This window comes from Petaurus breviceps, unplaced genomic scaffold (assembly GCF_028583685.1).
Source record: "Petaurus breviceps papuanus isolate PSGF00001 unplaced genomic scaffold, PetGlider_PUasm1.0 229, whole genome shotgun sequence".
Classification (NCBI taxonomy): Eukaryota; Metazoa; Chordata; class Mammalia; order Diprotodontia; family Petauridae; genus Petaurus; species Petaurus breviceps.
The window spans coordinates 8,515,770-8,526,456 of NW_027185903.1; the positions used below are offsets into that span (position 1 = coordinate 8,515,770).

Sequence of the window (10,687 nt, forward strand, 5' to 3'; positions counted from 1 at the left end):
CTTCATTCTGTACCCAGAGTTCATCAGTTCTCTCTCTGAAGGTAGACAGAATTTTTCACCATGAATCCTTTGAACGTCTTTTTTTTGTGTGTGATTATAAATCAGATTTTCATTTGAGGAAAAAATAAACCTTTGAGTAACTGAAGGTAACCTATCTAGATTAGAGATTTTTAACCACTTTTTGTATCACAGACCTCTTTAGTAGTCTGGTGAAGTCTGTGGATTGCTTATTAGAATGTTTTTTTTTAATTCTATGCTTCTGTCACCATGATACCAGAAATATATATATATATATATTTTAAATAATTTGTTTGTTTCCTTTTAGTTTACAGGATTCAATTCCACAATTCTTTGAGTTTCACATTTTGTCCCCCTCCTTCCCCTTCCCACCATAGCGGCATATAGTCAAGTATAGGATCTGTAAATACTTTCACATCATACATTAGTCAGGTTATAAAGACAGATTATATCAGATGGAATGAAAAATGGTAAAGAGGACATAAAAACAAACAAGAGAAGGAAAAAGATTAGGTATTTTGCTTCCACCTGGATATAAACTCAGTTCTTTCTAGTTCTTTCTTTGGATGCACATATTTCTCTCCATCATGAGTCTTTTGGGATTGACTTATATCACTGCACTGATGAGAGGAGTCCAGTCTATCAAAGTTGGTCATCACACATACGTTGTGTCTGTAATTGTGTACAAATTTCTCCTAGTTCTACTCTTCTCACTCAGCATCAGTTGTTTTAAGCCTCTCCAAGTAAATATGAAGACGGTCTGCTCCTCGTTTCTTATAGCACAATAGTATTCCATAGCATGCATATACCACAACTTGTTCAGCCATTCCCCAATTGATGGGCACCTCCTTAATTTCCAATTCTTTGCCACCACAAAAAGAGCTACTATAAACATTTTTGTACATATGGGTCTTCCTCCCACTTCTATGATCTCTTTGGGATATAACCCTAGGAGTGGTATCACTGGGTCAAAGGATATGAAAGTATTTATAGCCCTCTGGGCATAATTCAAGATTGCTCTGCAGAAAGGCTGGATCAGTTCACAACTCCACCAGCAATGCATTAGTGTTCCAATTTGCCCACATCCTCTCCAGCATTTGTCATTTTCCTGTTTTGTTATCTTAGCCAATCTAGCTGGTGAGATGTGGTACCTCAGAGTTGTTTTGATTTGCATTTCTCTAATTAATAGTGATTTAGAGCATTTCTTCATGTGCTTATAGATATCTTTAATTTCTTTCTCTGAAAATTGCCTGTTCATATCCTTTGACCATTTATCAATTGGGGAATGACTTGTATTCTTATATATTTGACTCAATTCTCTGTATATTTTAGAAATGAGTCCTTTGTCAGAGACATAGGTTGTAAAGATTCTTTCCCAATTTCCCACCTCCCTCTTAATCTTGGTTACATTGGCTTTGTTTGTACAGAAGCTTTTTAATTTCATGTAGTCAAAATTATCCATTTTACATTTTATAATGTTCTCTAATTCTTTAGTCATAAAGTCTTTCCCTCTCCACAAGTGATGGGTAAAGTATTCCTTGTTTTACAAGACTGCTTACAGTACCAACCTTTATAACCTAGATCATGCACCAATTTAGACTTGATTTTGGTATATGGTGTTAGATAATGATTTATGCCCAGTCTCTGCCATACTATATTCCAATTTTCCCAGCAGTTTTTGTCAAATAGTGAGTTCTTATCCCAAAACCAGGGTCTTGGGATTTATCAAACAATAGATTACTATAGTCATTGACTTCTGAATCTTGTGTGCCTAATCTATTCCATTGATACACTCCTCTATTCCTCAGCCAGTACCAAGTAGTTTTGATGACTGCTACTTTATAATACAGATTGAAATCTGGTATAGCTAGTCCACCTTCCTTAGCATTTCTTTTCATTAATTCCCTTGATATTCCGGACCGTTTATTCTTCCAAATGAATTTTGTTACTATTTTTTCTAGCTCTATAAAGTAGTTTTTTGGTAAATTAATTGGTATGGCACTAAATATATAATTTAATTTAGGTAAAATTGTCATTTTTATTTTATTAGCTCAACCCAGCCATGAGCAATTGATATTTTTCCAATTAGTTAGATCTGACTTTATTTGTGTGAAAAGCGTTTTGTAGTTGTTGTCATATAGGTCCTGGGTTTGTTTTGGCAGGTAGATTCCCAAATATTTTATAATATCTACAGTAACTTTAAATGGGATTTCTCTTTCTATCTCTTGCTGTTGAATTTCATTAGAAATATATAGGAATGGGGCGGCCAGCGAGTAAGAGCACCTGCTCCAGTGTTGAAAAGACCTGGAGATCGAATCCCAGGCTCAGACACTTAGCATCCACCCAGAAAACACCTGGCCGTGTAACCTTGAGCAAGTTACTTAACCCCAATTGCTTAGGGGCGGCCAGGTGGCTCAGTGAGTAAGAGCACTGGCTCCAGTGTCGGGATGACCTGGATCAAATCTGGGCTCAGATACTCAGCACCACACCCAGAAATAATAACTGGCCGTGTAACCTTGAGCAAGTTACTTAACCCCAATTGCTTTAAAAAAAAAAAAAGAAATATATAGGAATGCTGAGGATTTATGTGGGTTTATTTTATATCCTGCCACTTTGCCAAATTTATTTATTGTGTCAAGTAGTTTTTTACTTGATTCTCTAGGATTCTCTAAGTATATCATCATATCATCTGCAAAGAGTGATAGCTTGGTCTCTTCTTTGCCTAATTTGATTCCTTTGATTTCTTTTTCTTCTCTAATTGCTATTGCTAACATTTCCAGTACCAGATTGAATAAGAGGGGTGATAATGGACACCCTTGTTTTACCCCTGATCTTTTTTTTCCCCAAATTTTATTCAATATGAAACATATCTCTACAATTTTTATTGAGGAGGGTGACCACGTCCATGACCAAATCCACCTCTAAATTGGAATTCTGTTGCTGACCCAGCTCCAGCCTTGGCCTTCTTGTCAGCACCAGGAGGAGCAGCACTTCGTCTGTATGTGTCTCTGTCAGCTTCACCCCGAGTAAGTCAGGCAGGTCGCTCACCCTCCAGACCTTTGGGCCTTGGCCTTCCTGTTTCAGGATGACTTCTTCGGAGCATGGCAGGCACAATCTCAGGAAGAAGGTGAAGGTAATCCCAGAGGTACTGAATGCCCTCATTGGTGAGGTACCAGTAGAAATGTCTCCATGCAAACTGCTCCTTAACATAGCCATGAGACTTTAAAGACTACATGACCTTCATGACATGGAGATTGGGCACATTCTTGTCTGCCAGCTCAGGGTGCTTTGGCATGTGAACATCCTTCTTGGCTACCATTACTCCCTCATTAAAAAGGAGGTCGTAGATGGCAATCCGGTTCTTCTTGGGCATCAACATCTCGGTGGCAGCGGCAGCGGTTGCTGCTCTAGATGGAGCCTGGGATAGAAAGGCTTTATGCCTGATCTTATAGGAAATGCTTCTAGCTTCTCCCCATTACATATTGGCTTTAAATAGATGCTACCTATTATTTTAAGGAAGGCTCCATTTATTCCTATACTTTCTAATGTTTTTAATAGGAATGGATGTTGTATTTTGTCAAAAGCCTTTTCTGCATCTATTGAGATGATCATGTGGTTTCTGCTAGTTTTATTGTTGATATGATCAATTATACTGATGGTTATCCTAATATTAAACCATCCTTGCATTCCTGGAATAAATCCTACCTGATCAAAGTGTATTATTCTTGAGATAAGTTGCTGTAGTCTTTTTGGTAGTGTTTTATTTAGAATTTTTGCATCTATATTCATGAGGGAGATTGGTCTATAATTTTCTTTCTCTGTTTTATCCCTTCCTGATTTAGGTATCAGTACCATATTTGTGTCATAAAAAGAATTTGGTAGGACTCTTTCTTCACTAATTTTCCCAAATAGTTTGTAGAGTATTGGAATCAATTGTTCTTTAAATGTTTGATAGAATTTACTAGTAAATCCGTCTGGCCCTGGAGATTTTTTCCTAGGGAGTTGACTAATGGCTTGTTCAATTTCTTTTTCTGAGATGGGGTTATTTAAGTAATTTACTTCCTCTTCAGTTAATCTGGGCAACTTGCATTTTTGTAAATATTCATCCATTTCCCTAAGATTGTCAAATTTACGTGCATACAATTGGGAAAAATAATTCCTAATTATTGTTTTGATTTCCTCTTCATTGGAGGTAGATTCACCCTTTTCATTTTTAATACTCATAATTTGGTTTTCTTCTTTCTTTTTTTATGATATTGACTAATGGTCTATCAATTTTGTTTTTTTTTTCATAAAACCAGCTTAGTTTTATTTATTAATTCAATAGTTTTCTTAATTTCAATTTTATTAATCTCTCCTTTGGTTTTCAATATTTCTAATTTAGTATTTAATTGGGGATTTTGAATTTGTTCTTTTTCTAGGTTTTTCAATTGCATGCCCAATTCATTGACCTCCCTTTTCTCTAATTTAATCATGTATGCACTTAGGGATATAAAACTTCCCCTAAGAACTGCCTTTAATGCATCCCACAAATTTTGGTATGTTGTCTCATTATTATCATTCTCTTGAATGAAATTACTGATTGTTTCTATAATTTCTTGTTTGACCAGTTTATTCTTTAGGATTAAATTGTTTAATTTCCAATTAGTTTTTAGTCTATCTTTCCATGGCCCTTTATTGCATATAATTTTTATTGCATCATGATCTGAGAAGGATGCATTTAATATTTCTGCCTTACTGCATAGAATTGTGAGGTTTTTATTCCCTAGAATGTGGTCAATTTTTGAGTATGTGCCATGAACCGCTGAGAAGAAAGTATGTTCCTTTTTATCCCCATTCAGTTTTCTCCAGAGATCTATCATACCTATCCTCTCTAAAATCCTGTTCACCTCCTTAACTTCTTTCTTGTTTATTTTGAGGTTGGATTTATCAAGTTCAGAGAGGGGGAGATTAAGGTCTCCCACTAGTATAGTTTTGCTATCTATTTCTTCCTCTATTTCCTTTACCTTCTCCTCTAGGAATTTGGATGCTATACCACTTGGTGCATATATGTTAAGTAATGATATTGCTTCATTCTTGATGGTGCCTTTTAACAGGATATAGTTTCCTTCCTTATCTCTTTTAATCAGGCCAATTTTTGCTTTTGCTTTATCTGAGATAAGGATTGCTACCCCTGCTTATTTACTTTAGCTGAGGCATGATATATTTTACTCCAGCCTTTTACCTTTACCCTGTGTGTATCCCTCTGTTTCAGATGTGTTTCTTGTAAACAGCATACTCTAGGATTATGATTTCTAATCCATTCTGCTATCTGTCTCCATTTTATGGGAGAGTCCATTCCATTAACATTTAGAATTATGATCATCTGTTTCTTTCCCTCCATCCTATTCCCACCCCTGTTAATGTTCATATTTCCCCCCCTTCTCCCTTCCCTCCCTTAATAGTTTTCCTTTTGACCACCGCCTCCTTCAGTATTCCCTTATCAGCCCCCCTCCCTTTTCCTCTCCTTTCCCCTTACTTCTTCCCTCCCTACTAACCCCCCCCCCCCTTTGTAGACCTTTCCCCCTCCTACTGCCTGTAGGATATTTTTATACTTAATGAAATATGTTATTTCTTCTTCGCACCAAGAGTGACAGGAACAAATCTCATGCGATACTCCTCTCCCTCCCCTCTTTCCCTCTAAAATGACACTTTTTGCGTTTCTTCTCCATAGAGTCCTATGCTTAACTGGTTGTTATTCCCTCCTTGCACCAGAACAATGAGGGAAAAGCTCATATGATTCCCATCTCCCTCCCTTCTTTTTCTCTGCTATACAGTTTTTATGCCTCTTTGTGTGGCATAATTTACTCTTTTCCACTTCATTCATTCCCTTTCTTCCATTGCAGTCCCTTTGTAGCCCTTAATAAGATTTTTTTAAATCATCATTTTGTGTATTTTATACTCATACCCTCTAATTGTCTAAAACCAGTTTGTTCTTATCAAATAGCAGGGTATGTTTTTGTTTTCCTTGTTTACCTTTCTTCGTCACTCTTGCATCTTGTAGTTGGAGGTTGAATTTTCCATTGAGTTCTGGCTTTTTTATCAAGAAGGTCTGGAATTCTGTTATATCATTGAATGACCATCTCTCTGTCTGGAAGAATATGCTCAGCCTTGCTGGGTAGGTGATCCTTGGTTGTAACCCGAACTCTTTTGCCTTCTGGAAAATTGTATTCCACTGCCTCCGATCTTTCAGTGTAGAGGCTGCCAAATCCTGTGCAATCCTCACTGTGGACCCTCGACATTTGAATTGTTTCTTTCTGGCTGCTTGAAATATTTTCTCTTTTATCTGGTAGTTCTTGAGTTTGGCCACAATATTTCGAGGACTTTTCAGTTTGGGATCTCTTTCAGCAGGTGCCCAGTGGATTCTCTCGATATCTATTTTACCCTCAGGTTCCAGTATCTCAGGGCAGTTTTCCTTAATGAGCTCTTGGAGAAGGTTGTCCAGGCTAATTTTTTTTCATCATGATTTTCTGATAGTCCTATGATTCTCAGATTATCTCTCCTGGGTCTGTTTTCCAGGTCAGTTATTTTTTCTTTGAGGTATTTTACCTCTTTTTCTAATTTTTCATTCTTGTTATTTTGTTTGACTAGTTCTTGGTTCCTCATAGAGTTATTTGTTTCAATGTGGTTGATCCTATTTTTTTCACAAATCATTTTCCTTGGTTAATTTTTGGCTCCTTTACTATATCATATACTTTTCTTTTTAGAGAGATGTTTTCTTCATTATAATGTTTTTCTAATTCTGCAACTTTGGTTTTGAGACAATTATTCATTTTGTCTTCTATCTCTCTCACTTGGTTTTCAAAGTTCCTTTTGATCTCATCTAGGAGAGCCTTCTGTGCTTGGGACCCATTCCCTGTTGATGTTTCAGCTGTGGGTGTGGAGTCCACATTGTCTCCCTCTGAGTTTCGTTCCTACCTCTGAGGATAGTAGGACTCCAGAGTCTTTGTAATCTGCTTTCTACCCATTTTGAGGAAGGGCCCTAGCCATGCCCTTCCTCTAGGGATCCCAAGCCTTTACTGTAGAGGGTTTTGCCCTGGGGCAAGAGTTACTATGTTTTCAGGGTCAGAGTGGGGGGTTTGGAGCAGATGAGATTCACTCTGTCATCCTGGTCTTTGGAGGTCCTGATAGGGGCTTTTTTTTTAAATTTCTGGGCTATGAAGTGGTAGCCCCAGGAGTATTTGCTGTCCAGGACAGGGGCCCCTGTATTTTCTTCTTACCTTGCTCTTTCCAGTCCCAGCCCTTTGGTGATAGGCCTGGTAGTGGCCCTTGTGGTTGATGAGACGACTTGCCCTCCGAGTTGATCAGACCCCTTCCAGGCCTACCTCTGCAGGCCTTGCCTTCCGGGCCTATCCTTTGAACTTCTTATGGATCATTGTACTGGTTTGAATAGCTAAGTCACAGTTGATCATCATTAAAATATTGCAGTCCCTGTATACTATGCTCTGCTGGTTCTGCTAATTTCATTTTGTATCAGTTCACATAATTCTTCCTAGGTTTCTCTAAAACCATCCCCCTTATTATTTCTTATAGCACAATACATATAGGTCTTCCTATCACCATTTAGAAATATCGTCTATCTCTGAGTCAGATCCAAGTAGGTAACATTCAGCCCTATTAGGTGTCACCCAACCTTTCCTAGTTGCCTTAATATCTTGCTACATTCTCTTCAGTCTTCTATGTTCAATCAAAACATCATTTTCTCAGACCTCTATGAAATGAAGACTATCTTCACACCTATTTGAAGGTCATCCCATGGGCCTATAGCAGGCTCTAACTTATTCCAACATCATTATCCAACACTATAAAGCACCTCCTCCAGAAAGCCTTCCAAACTTAATAAAATGAGAAATATATACTCCTAGCCAGAGTTGACCTTTGGGAAAACTGTGAAATAGAGCGATTTGTGTTTTTCAATCTCTCCTTTATGAGTTCCTGTCTCCTATTTCAGCTTCTAACCCTCCCCACATAGAGTTAATTTTAACCATGATTTATGAATCTCAAGGTGTAAGGAGAACCTGGAAAAGATACAAAGGTGAAAAATGGCATAGTCTCTGCCTTCATGGAGCTTACGGGGTGGAAGATAAAATAGCATAAATAACTCTAATATAAGGTAAAATGTGATGGAACACAAACTCAGGACAGACCTTAGGGAGGGAAGAAGCAATCAATTTTAAGGAAAGCCCCCTCTTCTAGGAGAGATGGTATCTGAGTTAGATCTGGAAGGAAAAGAATGACTGAAACAGTCAGAGATGTGTAAGGAGTCTGTTCTGGACACAAAGACCACCCGAACAAATAAAGAGGGGTAGGAGAAGATGAGATAAGGAAAACGAGAAAATTATTAGTAGATCATGTCTCCTGGAGTACAGAATGTCTGAAATACCTATATGAATTTGATGTCTCCCCCATTAGAGTATTCTTGAAGAATAGGAACTGTGTCTTTCTTTATATTTCTGTCCCTGGTGCCTAGCACAGTGTTTTACTTTGACATATACTGTAGGCAACCAGAAGCTACAGCAGGCCTTTGAACAGTGCACATGATTATACTAGTAATATGTTTAGAACCACGTGTTAAGATTCCTTTGAGAGGATGGAGCAGGAAATAATATGGTGAGTCCCTTCTTCCCATCCCCACTTGCCACAATTTCTCCATAAAGATCAAAAAAACACATGAAACTGAACCTTGGTTGAGAAATCCAAGGAAAAAAAAAACTAGCCATGTGATCTTGGGCAAGTCACTTAACCCCAACTGCCTTACTTCCCTTCCCAAGAGAAAAAAGAGAAATCCAAGGAAATAAATCACATTAAGTCATTTTCCCAGCCCAGATCAGCATAGTAATACAGAGATCTATAGACAAGGGGTCAGAGTGTGACCAGGAGCACATTCTGCAGAGCACTGGAAAGGAGAGGCTATTTACCAGGGCAAAAAGAGGTTCTAGATTCAACATAGAAAGACTTACACTTGTGTAGATTGCAGGACAGGTGCCAGATCCATCTCTATCACTTGCTACCCAATTTTGGGCCATAAATCCAAAGTGAACTGAATAGAGGACCTGCACTGAGATTTGGTGTTATAGAGTGAGGAATGGTCCCATGGCCTAAGCTGGATGTCTTGGACCCCAGGAGCAAGGTAGGGTCTCAGTTCTAACTGCTGGCCCAGCCTGAAACCTGTAGAGGAAGAACCAGGGTAGGAAGCCCAGATCAAAGGAAAGTTTGTCATGGTTCCGTCACTCTGAACCAGCAAAGCTTTTTATCTGGCTGTCAGTGGCTGAGACTGGAAACAGTCTACCAAATCTCCCAATTAAAGACAACAGGAATGTTGTGTAGAACCAAAACCAAATCAAGAACCTGTCCTGGATCAGGCCATTTTGAGAACACTGAAAACTTGGCAGTTCCCCAGCCTGAGCTGATTTTGAAATCTTGGAATAATATAACACTCAATACTCTAAGAAAGCAGCAGAAGGACCAAAGAGGACAAAAGCTCAACCAAGAAAATTCCCATAGAAGTATGTAGATCCTAGACCTAAAATAAAATCCAAAGTCAGGATGTGGGCTGAGAGAAAGAGCAAATAAACAAACAAAAAAGAACCCTGCCATAAAGAACTATTTTGGTGTCATCAATGCTCAAGACACAAACCCAAAAGCAAAACCTTAAAGAAAAACACAACTTAGGCACAAATTCAACTGGAATACCTAGAAGATATGAAGCAAGGATTAAGACATCCTTTCATAAATGAAATAAGAGTGCTATAGGAAAAAATGGAAAAGAAAGGAGAACTATGGAAAAAAATAAATGGAAAGGGAATTAACAACAAATTTGCCCAAACAACAAACTCACTGAAAATTGCAATAGAAGCTAGATAGTCAAGTGTATGTACAATGTTGGGCTTGAAAGAGTCATCTTCCTGAATTCAAATCTGGCCTTGGACACTTACTGGCTGTGTGACCTTGGGCAAGTCACTTAACCTCTGCTTGACTTAATCCACTGGAGAAGGAAATGGCAAACTACTCTAGTATCTTTGCCAAGAAAACCCCATGGGGTCACAAATATTTGAACATGGCTGAATAACAACAACAAGAAGAACAATCAGAAAGAATTCAAGTGCCAAGGAGCCACAGTCAGAATTACACACCCTTTAGCAGTCATTATTATAAAGAAACACAGATCCTGGACTATGATATACCAGAAAGCAAAAGATGTAAGTTTGCACTGGAGAATAACTTGCCCAGAAAATTCATTATAATTCTATAGGAGAAAAGCTGACTTTTAATGAAATAGAGGACTTCCAAGCATTCCTGATGGAAAGACTAGAGCCATGTAGAAACTTCGAAGTATAAACACAAGCATTAAGACAAACATGAAAAGGTAAACATGAATGAACAACCATAAGGGACTAAAGAAGAATAAACTGTTTACATTCTAATATGGGAAGATGATGTATGTGTTCCATTTGTACCTTGTCATCATCAAGCCTCATAGAGGGAGCCTAATTAGACAAAAGGCCTGGGAGTTTTGTGTGTCTTTATGGTTTTAAAAGAAAAATGGAAGGGCAGCTAGGTGGCTAATAGAATATTAGCTCTGGCATCAGGAGGACCTGAGTTCAAGTCCAGCCTCAAAATACTTGGCACT

The 10,687-nt window shown here is 38.1% G+C and overlaps 1 pseudogene; it reads right to left on the minus strand.

The window, feature by feature from the left end:
* Window positions 1-2,856: 2,856 nt before the first annotated feature.
* On the minus strand, window positions 2,857-3,445 carry LOC138167229 (small ribosomal subunit protein eS10-like; annotated as a pseudogene).
* Window positions 3,446-10,687: the final 7,242 nt, after the last annotated feature.